Source organism: Rattus norvegicus, chromosome 2 (assembly GCF_021556685.1).
Source record: "Rattus norvegicus strain SHRSP/BbbUtx chromosome 2, alternate assembly SHRSP_T2T, whole genome shotgun sequence".
In the NCBI taxonomy this organism is placed as follows: domain Eukaryota; kingdom Metazoa; phylum Chordata; class Mammalia; order Rodentia; family Muridae; genus Rattus; species Rattus norvegicus.
Window position 1 is genome coordinate 214,078,401 of NC_141535.1, and position 17,146 is coordinate 214,095,546.

A 17,146-nucleotide genomic window follows, 5' to 3' on the forward strand; every position below is an offset into this window, starting at 1 on the left:
CTAAAGGGCTTTGACGCCCCAGGCAAAAACTACATGCAATAAAAGGTCTTTTTTAAGAAACACTAGTTTATAATTCAGTGGTAGGGTTGGGAAGGTGGCTCCAGCCTGAGTGGTTTCATTGTCTCAGGGGAATTGGATCCAGGACTCTGTGCTCTGTCCCTAGTGTTTTCTCTTCAGATCAATGTGGAAGTCAAGAATCTGCATTTCAGCGAATGTTCAGGTACAGCCATCCAGAACTGAAGAAACGCAGACTTAGAGAACTTTGAGGGAAAATAGAATTATCAAGAGCGGGTCTTTTTTTATCTGTGTAAGCTACTTAGTTCACCAAGTCTTCAGATTCTTTCTTAATCTCAATAAGCACACAATTATCCTGGTGCTTTTCTTCCCCCCCCCCCCCCCCCCCCCCCCCCCCCCGAGCTGGGGACCGAACCCAGGGCCTCGCGCTTCCTAGGTGAGCGCTCTACCACTGAGCTAAATCCCCAGCCCCTATCCTGGTGCTTTTCACTGGTTCCCACTTGATCAGTCAGGTAAAGCTTACTTTAGTTTACAGTAGTAAGATCTGGAAACTGGCAAACAGAAGTTCTGTTTTCCCCTCAGAGGGCTTTCTATATCACAGGCCCACTCTGTTTTCTGTCCCTGGTACATTAAAGGTCATTTAACCTACAACAAGGGGAAAAAAAAAACAAAATTGCTTCGTTTTATAGGTCATATTTTATCTGGTCCTTGAAGGAAATCACCTTTTATTATCCTGCCTAGAATTTTTATTTTTTTAAAAAACTACCTTTTCTTAACTAAATAAACCCACTCTCCATATTATATTGTGTAATTCCATTTCAATTTGCAAACGCGTTGTCCTTAGAAATAGCTTTTCCCATGCGGGACTAATTTACAATTTTATGTCTGATCATAAGCTGTGTCATCAATTGCAAGCATTGGGTGATAACAACTTGGCAGAAGAAATGTTCCTATCTATAGGTAGGCCTGGCACGAAACTTTCAAACACTATTTGCTGCCTCTCAGTGGAAAAATACACGCAATCATCAGATTGTGGGCCTTATTGTGTGAGTCTTTAAAGCTGTCTCTTAATATTCAGGCAGGACCAAATGTCATTAAGGTGTTTCTTTCATGTAGCTTGCCACATTAAAACGTCGTTTAATAGCTTGTCCTCACACCGTGCAGTACAGTGAGATACATTGTGGGAATAGAATGGATGATTTCCTTCTCATTTTGTCCGAAAACGGGCTTTGGAGAGACCACAGAATACATTCATTACCACCTAACGGTGATGTTTCTCCATTATATCTGATCATTGGATTTCAAGAGATTGAAGAAAATAATAAATATTCAAGTAGTCGTGTGAATTAAAATTGAAGCTACGCTGTCATAATAGAGATGTGAAAGTTGTTAGATTACAGGGAAGTAGAGGCAAAAATTGAGACGCCTTGTGTGTTAAGAACTAAGATCTGATAGTTGTAGACCTGAGGCTTTTTGCACTAAATCCCACACCAAACATGCAAGAGGTCTGTAATTATGAAAATTTAAAAATTTATTGCTTCCCTTTTGTCTTATTCACTTTCCTGTATGGATAATAAAACACACTGGCAAACGAGCAAGCAAACAAACAAAACAACAACAAAACTTAGAGGAGAAACAGTTTATTTTAGCTCACAGTTCAAGATACAGTCCTTCATGGGAGGAGTGTCAGGGTGGTCATATCGGATCCAGTGAGGAAGCATACATAGCCTTCACTTCCCTCCCACAAGAGTAGGTGTCCTTGCTGTCAGGTAGAAGGCTCACCTGTAGGCATGCGCAGGAAGGTATATTGCCACGAACTGGCCTTAAGTGTGGGACACCATCTTCTGCCTTCTGAGAGCTAAGTGGTAGATGCTCTGAACCATCATACTTGTCAATAACCCAGGAGTCAAAGGTGTAAGCCTGTACACGATAAAGTTATAGGAACTAATATCAAGCATAGACGCTAGTTTTAATTGTGGCTATCTGCACTCAGCTTATTTTCCTCCCAGTGGATTAGCCAGCCCCATGGAAGGGAAAATAAGGACCAGTTGAACAAATGAGTTTAATCATTAAAATTGTCATTTTTTTCATTTCTATAGATGAAATAGAATGAATGTTTGAAAGATTCTATTGGTTGTTTGTGCCCAGGCCTATGCCTGTTAGTCTCCTGATGTCAGGCTTGGCCAGGAAAGGACTTGTCATAAATCTTAGCTTCCTATATGCTGTATTAGTCAGTTTGTATAGGACAGTAGCAGAGCAGATTTATTATAATTGTATAGAAGTAGAAAGTCAAGTTTAGATAATCAGAACACATTGATGGCCACGTTTAATGTGGATTAGGGGAAATGGGGAAGAGAGAGGCAAAAATAAGAAAAGGCAGAAATTATACTTTATACAGGCTGATTTTTACCAAATTGACATGCTTTCCCAATGCATTTGTTATTTTCATGACTTTGTAAATATGTGTGGTGGCACCAGACCATGATGTGTGTGCTGCAGAAAGACAGTGAGCTAGGAAGGGATGCAAAACTAGTAAGGAATGGGAAAGCCCCCGGTCACCTGATTTTATATTTTTCTGGTTCATCTATTTTCATGTTAAGTTAATGACAACACCAGTCGTAATAACCGTTTCTGTCTTAAGGATCACGTGGCAAAATGACCAAGCCTAAGGAAAATGGGAAAGACTGGAAGGCAACGTGGAGAGGGTGGAAGGCTTATTGTCAGTCAATCGAGTTAACTAGTTGAATGTCTTGGTTTAATTCAGCAGGAAACATACACACACACACACACAAACACACACACACACACACACACACACACACACACACACACACACACACACCCATGTATGCACGCACACCACAGAGCATCCAGGGTAATCAGAGATGAGTAGAGGGAATGGTGGGGAATTTAATCAACACTCCAGTGATGTCTCTTCTAGTAAGGGTGGTTGTGTTGCAGCCGTGGTATCCCAATGTATTTTTTCTAGAGTATTAGATGAATGATACAACTAACCATTTCCTTTACTGAAAAACTTCTCACTCTCACTCTCTTGCTGAAATCCCTCAGTCCTAATGCACCCTTCCCCAACTCCTCCCTCTGGCTTCCTCACTTCCCCTTCTTTCTTTTGCCCATTCTTTCATCTGGAGAGCATGTGGCATGTGAGGGCCAGCAACGATTTCTTCTTATCTCCTTTCCCCACATTTCTGGAACACGATTAGCAAACTTGCACTTTTCTTCAATGAAGTCAACGTCTTGGCCTTGCAGTACAGCAGAGTCTTGGCAGGAGCAGACAGAACCACGTCTCTGCTCTGGCAGTATCACTTGCCAGTTATTAAATTTTAGGCTAGTCCCTTGACCTTCCTTAGTAAGGAATGGACCCTTAAAGGGATAAATTATAATAAAATATATGCCAACAGGGTTATGATGTACTTAAAGGGTTATAGAGAAACAATGGATTTATCAAATTGGCAACATGCATAAGAATTGATTTATTTGAAATTTAAATATTAGTGAGGAAAAAACATTCTTCCAAAAAATAGAATTTATTGTTACTATTTTTATTTATGTCTACATTTGTATTTGTGCACGCGTGTGCACGTATGTGTGTGTGTCTATGTGTATTTGACTGTGTGTCTGTTCCCATGGAGGGCAGAGTCTTTGGATCTGTCACAAGTTGTGATTGTGGAAAGGTGGGAGCCACCTGATGCAGGTGCTGGGAACTGAGCTTGGGTTCTCTAGAAGAGCAACATGCATTCTTAACCACTGGGTCATCTCTCTGCAGCCACCACACCTTTCTTCTTTTAAAGGACTTTGTATCCTATCAACAAAGTTGCATCTACTAATGTTGAAGGGCCCACATAACATACTCAAATTGATCCCGGCAGTGGAGGTGTGCATTCCTCGATACCTGACCCATGTTCTGGGTTCCCAAATGAAATACACACACACACACACACCCCACACCACACACACACACACACACACACACACGCACACACACACACACCACATACACCACACACTCACACACCACACACACACACACCACATACACCACACACACACACACACCACATATACACCACACACACACACACACACACACCACATCACACACTCACACACCACACACACACACACACACCACATATACCACACACACACACCCCACATATACACCACACACACACACACACACCACACACCATACACACACATACACACACACGCACACACACACACCACATCACACACACCACACATACACACACACACACACCACACATATACCACACATCACACACTCACACACCACACACACACACACACACACACCACATACACCACACACACACACACCACACATACACCACACACACACACCACACACACACACCACATTCTCCACACACACACACACCACACATACACCACACACACACACACACACACACACACACACACACACACACAGCCTTTATATTTGCATATGCCTTAAACAGCTCAATGGCTGGGCAACGACTTCTTAACCTCCAGTTGATCCATTTTCAAAATAAATAATTTAATAAAAATCTATATTCCATCTCTGCTGCCCTAGACCCAGCTTGGGGACACTCTTGGGGCTGCCTTTCCCCTCTCCTACATAGTGGCTCTGTTCCCTGTCCTACACCTTCTTGGGAGAAGTATCTTTCTTCCTTCCCCATCACAGTGGTGGCTCTCCCTCTGTTCCTTGCCTGGGAATCCTAAAAATCCTGCCTCTGTCTCTCTGCCCAGCCATTGGCCACCAGCAACTTTATTTATCAATCAAAACTGACTGAGGACAGGGTTCCCTCAGTTTCTTATGTACAGACATGCAGATTCTCATGCAATTTGGGGGAACCATATTAACACAATACAAGCAGCATTAGCCCAAATCCATGACAAACTAGTAATGCTATAGCTATTGTCACCTGACTACTTCAGATCCTGTCATTTTCTCCACTCACACAGCTGCTAGGAGAGTTCCAAGTAGAAAATAATCTGCCCATTGTACTTCAGTATTTAATCTGTTCTTCTCATAACTGGAGCATTTGTTATGGTCTGCATGGCCTTCTAGAAAAAAAACAAGTGGCTCTGTGGCCCAGCTGTGGTCCAGCTGTGGCCCAGATGTGTCCCTGCTGTGGCCGGCTGTGGCTCAGTTGTTGCCAATGAACTCTTAAAAAGAGTGAATGGAAGAGACACTCCCAGGCCCCAGCAGTCAGAAGCCACCCTGGGCAGCTGGAAAAGGGAGTAAGTTGTTGGGAGAGTTTACAACAGCTTAGAGCTTATGCAGATGCAGACTCAGCCCCAGAGCCTGCCACCTGGCTCTGCTGAGGCCTGAGATGGGGAACGGTTCTTTTTGTATTGGATCTCCTAGAACTACCATAGTCCACAACACCACCAGAGGCCATGATGCTGTCAGCGGTCCATGCTGCTGCCCAGACCGCTATGAAGCCTGAGATCCATGTGGACATACATAGTTTGAACCACTGCCAGAAGCCTTAGTGGTGTCCTCCTTGGGCTTTGCTGCCTAACGGCAGGGGTAGGGGTAAGGCATACTAATGAAAGTGGCATGTGAAGTTCCCTGAGGTCATATTGAGGCTCATGGTCCATCCAACGGCTAAGGGCCATGAGTGAATCAGTGGTCCTGATTACTGCCAAGGGCCTTGTTGATGTCTACAGCCCATGCTACCATTGAAGTTGATGAGGATGCCCATGGTCAGGGCTGCTGCCTAAAGCCACGTTAATGTATGTGGACAAGGGCCAGTTGAATGCTTCCGCATCTGCCACCCTATGGCTTTCCTCAGCTGTTGACTCTTAGCAGGGGTGCAGGAGAAGAAAGACTTTTTCTTCCTTGGTGGGCTACCCTCTAGGATTTTGACTGTGTTCCAGTGAATATGTGAACCACACAAAACCAACTTGGTTCTTTTGGGGTAGTGGTGGTGGTGGTAGGTGGTCACAGAAGAAGGGAGGCAGACATGGGGGTACTGGGAGGTGAGCATGCAATGGGCGGGCACATGGTGTGAGATAACCAAATAATCAATAAAAAATAATTTTAAAAAAGTGAATGGTGGTTTCTGGGAATTTTCCTATGTAAGACGGGATTGGTAAAGTGTCAATGAACCCACCTGCTGCTGGCTGGACCCTTGTAAAATACCTTTATACTTAACTGGAGCCAAGTTGGGACCTGTGGCTCATTATAGTCAATGTCAGGTGTATTTGTTTCCTTCCATCAGAGTGACTGCAGAGGCTCCTCTTATTGGCTCAGTGTATGTAGTGAGTGGCCACACTGGGGGAGCTTACCTGGTAAGCAACCATAAATAGGACACTGTAAGGTATCAAGCAACAGCCAGAAAGCTGGGCTGTGAATTTAACTTTTATTTGTCTGATGCAATTGTCACCCTGGAGGAGGCTTACTGCTGAATAAGCTACCTCTTTCTAGTTCTTTCTGAGCTCTGGCTGACTGGTTCAGCTCAGTTGTTCTGGCCCAAAGTTCTCTCCAAGCTGATTGATGCAATCTGGCTTCTCTCAGCTTCTTACCAAATTGCTATGCTTGGCCTCACACAAACTCTGGAAATTAGGTTTAATATTCCGGCTCCTTCTTATTCTCTGACTTCAACTGCCTTTGCACAAACTCAACTATACTCAACTGAACTGACTCCCACGTGACCGACTCTCCAGCACTGCTCTTAAATAGCTTCTTTCCCGTCTGTTCTCTTGAAGAGTTGGGTATCTTATCCAGACTCCTTCTGTCAGCTCTTTGATTTGTCACTTTGTCTGCCTTTAACAGGATGTTTGTTCCAACACAGAGGTGAGCAAGGTGTGGCTGTTCTTGGGGCTGAAACTAGCCCAGAATAAGGTCATTAACCTCTGGTCAGGTAACATTCTAGAGTCCTGAAGGTCTAAGGAGTCACTCTCTGAAGACACAGCCTCTTTGCAAGACTCTCATTCATGCCTCTCACCATCTCCCTGAATTCTCAGAAGTCAGACCGCTGTGATCTGTCTTCCAGCTCAGAGGTTTCCTCGTAGACTCCCCAGGATAAACAACTGTTCCCTCACCTGACCCACCCACTTCCTCCAGCTAGATTCTATTGCCTAAAGATACCATCACCATCACCACATAAAATCTTCACCAGCTTGCAAACTGGCATGGTCATGTGTGACCTTTTACTTCCAAATTATCAATAGACAGCTACATGATAAACACAGCTTAACACTCCAAGAAAAACTGTATTTTCTGGGGTGGAGAGATGGCTCAGATGAACCTGGTTCCATTCCCAGCACCCATGTGGGGCTTCACAAGTATCTGTAACTCCAGTCCCAAGGATTCCAAAACATCTTTAGGTGCATACACTAGGTGTGCACACACATATGCAGACAAACCACCCATGCACTTAAAATCATAAAATAAATACATACATAAATAAATAAATCTGATTTTAAAAACCTATATTTTCTACTGGGTAAAATAAAATTATATCCATGAAGAGTGTATTAACTAATTTTATATGTGAGGGGAGAAGGGTGTCTAAATCGAGGATATATAAATGTACACATGAGTTTTGGAAATCTGCAAAAATCTCATGGACCCAAGTCATGGTCTGACTGGAGTTCTGGTCGCTGGATTTCATGGCCACTTTGCCTCATGGAAGAAGCTTGTCATATAAAATAACTGGGGTAGGATGCAAAGGCACGAAGGGTGAGAGCGGAGGAAGCTCTGAGGGAACCGAGTCTTGCATGAATGTCCATTTTGACCTGGACACAGCCTGGTAAGGGTTCCAAGGCCAAGTAAGCTCCTGAAGTTCATGTCTGCTTCACCAGTGTGAATGTGCAAAGTAATCACCAGAGAGTTCAGTGAAACTGAGTCCAAAAAGTTCTGACTCTACTTACTAGTTCACTTTCTCCTCACGCGAGTGCATCTCTCTTCCTGCATCTTCCCTGCGTTTGTCAGTCTTGCTTTTTGGACACAGTTTCACTGGATTCTTAGATGATTATTTGGATATCCACACGGGTGAAGCAAACAAGACCCTCAGAGTTTCGAGGCCCTGGAAGCATGAAGTTCAACTATGGTTCCCCATCCTCCTGGACTAAATAATTTTTTTTAATGAAAATGACCATTGATCTATTGTCATGTGTCATTTTATGTCCTGTATCATGTACATGTATCATGCCATGCCAAGTTATAAGAAAATATTTATTAAGTTACAGAATCTTAAAATTACTCTGTCTAGTTGGATTTCCCCCTCATGGTGAAAACTAAAAATCGCCCTATATTTTGTACAGTCTTTTATCACGCAACTTTCCTGATTGATCAAGGTAGAATGGGCGGTGGCCTCTGCTTCTACAGGTAAATCAGAAAGCTGTTTAGGGTAGAGAAATGGATTTTTCCCTCTTTATAGACATTTACTTCATATACGACTCTAGATTTTACTTTGATGAAGTTTAAGTTTTTGACGTTTCAGTATAAAGTATTTTAATGATTTTCTGTTTTGAGAATCACTTCCAACTGCAGAGATGTACAGCCCATTTTCCCAGAATGCATTTCATGCCGTTAAATCACAGGCTGTGCTGTGTGTGCTCCCAGGTGTGTTCAAGGTGGCAGTGTCCTTGTGGATCTCATCACCAGTCAGAGATTCTGCTCTAGTGCATGCCCCCAACTGTATTTTAAGTCAGAGTCACAAATCACACCTTAGTCATTCCTCCCCAGTGACTGAAGACAACACTATGGACAGAGGCAGAGTGACTTCTGTGTAGTTAAGCAGGTGAGTGCTCTGAGAAAGGGTGCTATTTCTGCTTATTAGTTTCTGAAAGTCATGGCCATAACTCAGTGGGTACTTTGGAATTTCAACGCGGTCCTCTTAGGTCTAAGGGTTAGGAACGCTGTTTAAATTTTACTGAAGAATCCTTAAAATTCAAAGACTTGGTAGTGACACATGAACAATCTGAGCCCTCACTAAGCCTGGAGGTAGAGGCTGAGTTCCATTTGCCTATACAAGCACTACCCAGAGTCTAAATCTGAGTCAGGGAGAATGGTTGCTAACAAGAAGAGCCTCCAGAACCTTCTGAGACCTAATGAATCAGTCCCCGGTGGGAAGGTTAGGCAGCTGCGTTTTACCAGTGGCCATATGTGAGTTCAGAGCACTGTGAAGGAGAAGGTCCCTAATTCCTGTTTTTCCCAAATTTCCCTCATCTCTGACGAGGGAGAGTGCAATATTTAAGGATTTGAAGTATCCTTTTATTCTCCAGCTCTGTGAATTCTGATAGTTCTCACATAGTACAACTTTGGACACAGTCTCCTAAATTATCAAGTCTATCAATGAAAGTTATAATTAGTACACAGAGTTAGCAGTTAACATAAATATTTTAGTCACCTCTCTGTATTTTCTTTTTAATCTAAAATTCCCAAAGAATTCAGGGCTGTGTGATTTTCCTTGCTCCTGCTTTCAAACCTGAAAACATCCCTTCCCATAAAGAACATACCAGGATTGCGTTAGGCCCTTAAAGAATGGAGGTATAATGAAGGCGAGGGAGATGTTTATGATGAAGGGTCACGCTGGCAAGACGTCCTAGAACTATTCGCGGTTGGGTTTCATTTCAACAAGAATTTGGCACTGCGAAAAACCCAGTGAAAATAAAATCAGAATGATTGAAGAGTCTTGGAGCAGAGTGAAGAGAGGAATAAAATGAAATTATTGTGTGAGGCCCGAAAATTAGAGATGAAAATGAATCTTCACCCCTCCGGAAGTGCCAGGAGCTCCACGGGGGCCCGCAAGTTCCCATCAAATTCCCGTGAGAAGTACTGTAGTTTGACCTTTAAATAATGTAGTATTACTTCTTACTAGCACCTTTTCTCCTCTCATAGTTCCTTGACTGAATTGTAGAGGGCGAGGGCACATGAATCCTGGGACTCATAGAAAAAGAAACTACAGCACGAACATTGTCTTTTTTCATGCAGGGAAGAAGTGGGGAGTGTAGCTGTTCATCGGGAATGTTTGTATGCTTATGTGAGGACTGACTACCCTGAATTCTGCTGTCATGCCCAAAACGTATGGTCCTATGGCTGAAGCATCACTGAAGAGATCGAAGTTTTTCATGAAACATAATGTTATCAGGAGAATATATAAAAGTGAAAAGTTTAGCCTGAGGCTGTCAAGCAACAAGAAGGAGATTTATTACCTGTATGGTCTTGGTGACACTGTTACCTGCCACGTGTGAGAAACAGAGGCTGAAGACTTTCCTTCTATTAGCACGCTGTTTGCTCAGTCTGGACCAATCTTGGGTTAGGGGTGAGATTTTTAGCTTCTGACATCAGCTTTCAGGTTAGGAGAGGTGGCTTTTCTAATACGCTAAATTAACATGTAGTTAAAGAACTTATGGCTTACTGACCATGGCCCAGGCATATTTAGGGGCATTCGTATCATTACTCAGATATTGACTTAATTGCCAACAAAAAGGGTAAATTAGAATTTCAGAATTGTCCTAGTGTTAAATGAAAAAGCATCTTAAGCAGATAAAAATACTTGCAAAGACAACACTGTGAACCAGAGAAGTAGTGATTTTTCTAGGTGAGATCTTTATTAGACACACGGCTTTGTTTATAATACAACAATGTATTTCTGTTTAGCTCTCTCAAAATGAAATAAAATATATAAATATATACCATGAAAAATATATCCAAAGAGCGTCATGACAAGAAAACAGTAGGATAAGCAAATAACAAAAGAGTTGGCAAGGGGGAGCGGCATATAAGCCATAATGTCGGATGTATTAGTAATTATTAAAGATAATGAATGTATAGCCTACGAGTATAGATGCTGTCTCTGGAAAAAGAATGCAAGACTTTCTCCTATGGAGGGCAAACAAATGTGTTTGTTTCTACCCTTTGATCTCTTATTAACCTTGTAGTATTGTGGACAGCAGAGCTAGAACACAAAGCACTTCAGTTTGGTAGCGCTTGCCGAGTATTGCTTTCTACCGGCATGACGTAATGCTTTGAACGCAACACCCCTAGATGCAAGAAATGGCTCTGTGCTTTCTAATTCTAGCAGCCATGCAGAACTAGATTCTAACCATAGGTGAGTCCAGATGGATTCTAGGCCACTCTGGAGGCACTGTAGCCTTTCCTTGTCTGAACTAGCATTTCTTCTCTTCAAATCAGCTACACCCAAAGCTCTTGCACAAAGCCACACGTGGTACAGACATCTCAAACACAAAATGATTGTGTGTGTGTGTGTGTGTGTGTGTGTGTGTGTGTGTGTGTTATACTTTACTAGGTGGAAAAGAATGACCTTACTAAGCCAGAATGCATTTCTCCTCTTAAAATCCATTATTCGCACATTTCCAGAGCCTGATCTGAGGTCTACCGAAAGTGGGTTTTAACACACTGCCACCATTTTCCCACAGTATTATTTTGTACGCTCTATGATTGATGGTTATAACTTCCCTTCAGAGAATCTTAATCATCTCCATTCTGGGCAGAGCCTAGTGTCTGCATGGTTTGGATTGTTCTTTACAGGACTTGTTCATATGTGAAATTTGTTGAAGGATTTGTAGTGACACACGGTATTTTCAAGATGTTGCCTTCCATGACCTAATACTCCTAGTTATTTTCCTCTTGCCAATATCATTCTATGAGGTTGCTAATGAACTTTCAATCAGAGTGCTGTGCTCTCACAGCAAAAACATTTCTCACTTCAAATGGGGAAGTGATTGTTTACTCTGGAGCCAACGAGGAGTGGGCATGGCACGGGGAACACAGATTCAGATTGTGTCTAATTCATGTTCCAATGTGGTAAAAGCTTCGTGAGATTTGAATAGTCATAGAACAAAAGAAATCACAAGCTAGTATGCTTTTCAATATGTTGTTAGGAACTCAAGGTAGAAGAGTTTCAATTAGAGAAATCTCAGCCATAGGCCTCAGATGCAATCTCATGCCATTCCTAGGTTTAGGATTGGTGGAAATGGGAGATCTGCTTATATTTTCCAAAGAACATGTTAATAGTCACAGGAGTGTTAAACCGCATAGAAGATGGTAAGAAATGGCTATTTAGGGCCGCAAAAAGACAGGCTACTTGGTAACCAGCCCTGGACCTGCGAATCTCAACATCCCTACAATCCCGGAAGTCCCGATCGGCATGTTGTCAGTACGCATGCCCTCTTTCCAGGAATTTTCATCCTCGGTGGTTAAGGCACTTTAGCAAAAAGAATGGCTTTTAGAGATCAATAGTTATGGTGAGTAAAGTAACACATTAATATAGAAAGGCACCATTTATCACTAACTTCAGAAACGTCCACTGTCTCAGGGTTTAATGGGCACTCCAGCTCCAATCTGGCCCCCTGGAGAGCATCATCATTCACGGCCCAGTTCTGTTCTATCAGAAAGTGCAAGACAAAGAATTAAGTTTCTAAGGACCTAGAGGAAGCTTGTGTGATCTCACCCTTTAGCCTCCGGGAAATATTTTTGCATAAAATCTGCTCTCTGATGCTTTTTTTAAGTTTAGGGTTGTGAAGGTCCTTTGATTCCCCCCCCCCCTTCTGATTTGGAGATGTACTGAGAGGTCAAATGGGAAGGACGGCTAAGTGATTTGGAAGTTGAAAGGCTTGCTTGTTCCCAAACTTGAAGTAGTTTAGACCCTGCTGCTAGAAGAACTCGTAATTGTTCACATTTGTATAACAGGAAGCCAGATAAAATTGCAACCAGCTTAAGATCCAAACGTTTAATTACAGAGTACCCTTAAAAATACTTTTAATTTGATTGCATAATTAAAAGGTCGAAGGGTAAGCTAGGGAAGAGGAAATATGTCTTCATCTTGCAGGCCAGAGAGTTGGAATTTCTTATACCAGCAGTTCTCCATCCCGGTCCTGCAGACAGAGGCGATTTACTGTGAGCTCCTTGACTAAACTCACTCTCAGATCAAAGAAAGCAAAGAGTTTTACTAAAGTACACGATAGAACCATTCAAGTATCCTGATCAGAAGGAAAAAGGCAGAGGGGACAAAAATGACAGGGAATTATAAGAGATCACCTCATGCAGAATCCAGACATAGTGTGTCTCCAGTTGCTTAGAAAACTCTGCTTTCATATATTCTAAATAATCATAAATTCCTAAGTCTTCAGGAAAGGTAAGAGTTTGCTTTCTTTATGGAATGAGAAATATGTTCTAAAGTGAATGAACAATGCAAAATTAAGATTTTCATGTAAATTATTTTTTAAATGTCTGTTTACTTAGGCAATATGTTATAGAAGTTATAAAAATTGATTGACCTTTAGTATTTCTTTGCATATAATTATACATACATGTGAGGCAAAGAGGTGAAACGAATACATTTATGTATATACTTACGAAGGACATATTTGCAAAGACGATTAATCTTACATAATCGCACAGTCGCAGACATCTAAGTGGGATGATCAGGCTTGCTGTCATAAAATGACGTAATGCGCGGAATTGTGCCTTCATATACTTTTCGTTCACAGATTGGATTTTTTTTTCCCTTCTGGATTCGTTGCCGAGAGAGAAGCCTCATCAAATGGTATGAATATTTTTAAGATATTTGGTGCATATTTAAAACTTGCTTTCCCAGCAGGGTGTGCCAGCCGATACTCTCTACAGCACTGTGTTTTTTTTTCTTACATTCTACTATGCGGTTGCCAAATCTGCAGAAATTTGATGGGTAAGATGTGGAATTTCACTGTTTTAACTTTCACGGTTTTTGGCTAAAACTAAAATTGGAATTTATGATTGAACAAAGGCCTTCCCTTCTGATGTCTGCACTCTGGGCTTTTGAGAGTTTCTTAGCAGTCCACACGAGAAGTTTGCACATGATAACTGTTAACTGTGATTCTATATGATTCCATTTTCTTTTTTTTTGGTCTATAGAACCTTTTACCATGTTCTTAATGATGAGTTAAAAAAAATCTCATTTTGCGTACTGTATTAACTAAGTCAATAAGTGTTCTTTTTCCTATAACCAGAGATGTGATAAAGATTTACCGTATCTTCTGGAATTCTGCTCTTCCACATTGTGTCTTTAGTCTTCCTGGTTTTTTTCCCCTCTCCATCTCCTCGCTTTCCCTGTGTGCGCTGTTTATTTTATTTTTGAGGTAAACATGCTTTTTAGGAGCCTCGTGATTTATTATTTATTGTAAAATTTCCAACCTCTAGCTATAAATAACAACTGATAAAATGGGAAGTTGACATGAAAGATATATTTTTGGAAAAGCAAACATATGACCCACTGGAGGTGACCTTTCTGAGCCTGCACTCTGCAGAGCAAAGTCATTACAGATTCTTTCGTACCTGACAATTCCACCTGAGGGCATTTCAGCTTTATTTGAAAAAAAAAAAAAAAAAACCAAAGAAAACACATACAGTCTATTCAGACAAAAGTAAGGAATAGCTTTTGCAAATTACATGCTTGGTATAAAATCTGCCTTCTTTCTAGTGTTATAAACACCCTTCATTATCAATCTACTCTGGAGCTCAAAAGAAAAAGCATGAAAATAAATTTTAAATAGCGAATACTAACGCTTGGTATAATTATTATTTTTTTCAGCTCTGAAACTCAATCTCATGACATCTATTTTAGCCGTGTAACATTTTCAACTTCTGTTTGAAGCAAACAGTAAGAACAAATAATCTAGGACATCTAGAAATAGCCCCTAGGGTGACATCCCTTTGGTGGGCATATATGTCTCTTTTTTGAATTACTGCAAATAAAAATTGGACGAGTAGGTTCTGCTCAATTCACAGAGGAATATTATAGCTGCGATGAACCTGACAAAGAGACATCTCCCTCCAAAACCACAGGAAGGGAAAGTCAGGAAGCATGGGCTCTGCTTGGGGTATGTGACGGTGCTTTGTATCCAATGGACTCCTTTAAGGATAGCTTGTGTTTAGGTTCAATTCTGAAGTGCTGTTACAACGTCCTGTGTTGTGCTTACTCCTAATGAATCCAGACAAAACCAGTACCAATAATAAGACTAATCTATGGATAATGCCTTTGCCTTATTTTCTGATTCAAGTACACAGAACTCTTCCAGAATTAAATGAAAATACTGTATGGAAAGTAATTATTTAACTCCTCTCTCTCTCTCTCTTTCTTTAGAGTATCAGAACACCCTACGACAGTAACTGTCTCCAAAATAAAGTCCCACGTATCAGTGATTATTGCCAAGAGTGACCTTGAAGGCTGGTTTGGACACTGGCGGGACCTGAGGAATTCCTACTTCCTTCTCCTTCTCCTCCTCTTCACCTCCTTTTTTGTCCTCCTCCTCCTCCACCTCCTCAACCTCCTCAACCTCCTCTTTCTCTTTTTCTTTCTTCAGGGTTATAGCTGTTAGGATACATACTGATATAGCTTATTTCTACATTTCTCTTAGGAAAAGAAAATTATTGTTTAAATGTGTAATCCAGTATAGCTATTATTAATAAACTTTGACCTTACTAATGTCTAAGGGAAGGTGAATTTCCACAGCCGTGCAGCTTGTTAGCAACTTGTAAATTAGTGCCAACACTGCAAAAGCATCAACTTAACACTGACGAGTTCTTCATAAGACTGCTCCACGAAAGGTACCCATGAACCCATGTAGTTCTTAGAAAACAGTTTAATATTACCTTAGAGAAATTATTTGACATTGTTCTTCCATCCTTTAGGAACCTACTCCAAAGAAACGTTTAATAAATGCATATACGAAGAGGTCATTACAGAAATATGTGCGATGAAGAAATACTGAATCATGATGCAACCAGTTCGTGTGCTATTGTTGTGTTATGACACAAAATATATGACAGTGATTCAAGCTGAACTATAATAGCAGATTAAATAACAGAGTATTGTATATAATGTTATCTCAAGGGAAAAAAATCTAAGGCACCTCCCACAAGAAAAGCCAAGGAAGAGAGCAGTGATTAGTTTTAGACATGTAACTTGAGCTTTTAAAAAGTAAACATCCTTCAATGTGTATATTATACTAATCTATTGATTTATTGAAACATTCATAACAAAATTCCCATCCTCTAATCTCCAGCTTGGGCTCCGTCCATTTCCTACTTAACACATGGATCCCAGAGTGATATGTGAGACATATGTCTCTGGATATGGTTTCAGGACCTGCTGTGAGAATATGTATCACTGAGATTTACTTGAGCGTTCTTATCTAATGGAAATACACCCTCTCCTTCTCCTCATCTACTTATATTTCCAAACAAACCCACATCTGCGCAATAACTGATATAAGCAGGCAGGTGTTTACTGGTGTTCTAAGTCACACAGTTGACTGCATATTTCCGCGTGTGGCTGTCTGCCTTTTGAAGTATAATTTTGTATTTTGCTGCCTATTTCTCCCCCCTTCTTTTCAGATTCTCAGCTTCCTGTTGTTGTAACATGCACCAAAAAGAATTATTTTAGAATGTGAAAAGGTTAATTTTTGCTCCCAACTTTTGAGGTTTCCATTTGTCCCATGGCAGTCACCAGGGTAGAGAAAGATAACCAAAGCTGTCTACCTTGTGACTGGGACAGAAGTGAAGGATGAAGAATCCTTCTGTTCCCTTCAAAGACATTCCTCTGTGGCCGAAGAACTCTACTTGGCCCTGCCTTTGACAGCTCCCAGCACACCAATGATGCCATGTTGGATCTGTAACTTTACCACCAGAGCTTCTAGAAGAATTACAAGGTCCCAGCCACAGAGCAGGTATTCTTTAGCTTAAAGACATGTCACGTCAGGGTTTGCTCTTTGCCCTTTATTTTCATGTGGCACACTTATTTGAGCCTTTCTGTATCTTATTAACACACATATTAATAATATGTGTATGCTTGGATTTAAGGTCCACTGTAGGTTGATGTCAAGGCAATACATCATTGGACAGTAGAGAATGAGGCTGCTTCCTCTGGCACTGGGCAGCATAGAGAGCCTTGGCAGGTCCCAGAGTCGCAGTTTAGCCTTCATCAGAAGTTTATGGCGATGAGCTCAGAGGAAGTGGGAAATTAATTCCAATTTGACACCGAAGTCCTCTGGGACCCAGTCAACATTCTTGTGAGAAATCTAGATTCCTACAGCCTTGGTACATAACTTTTATATCACACTGAAACCGGAAGTAATGTAATCTTAG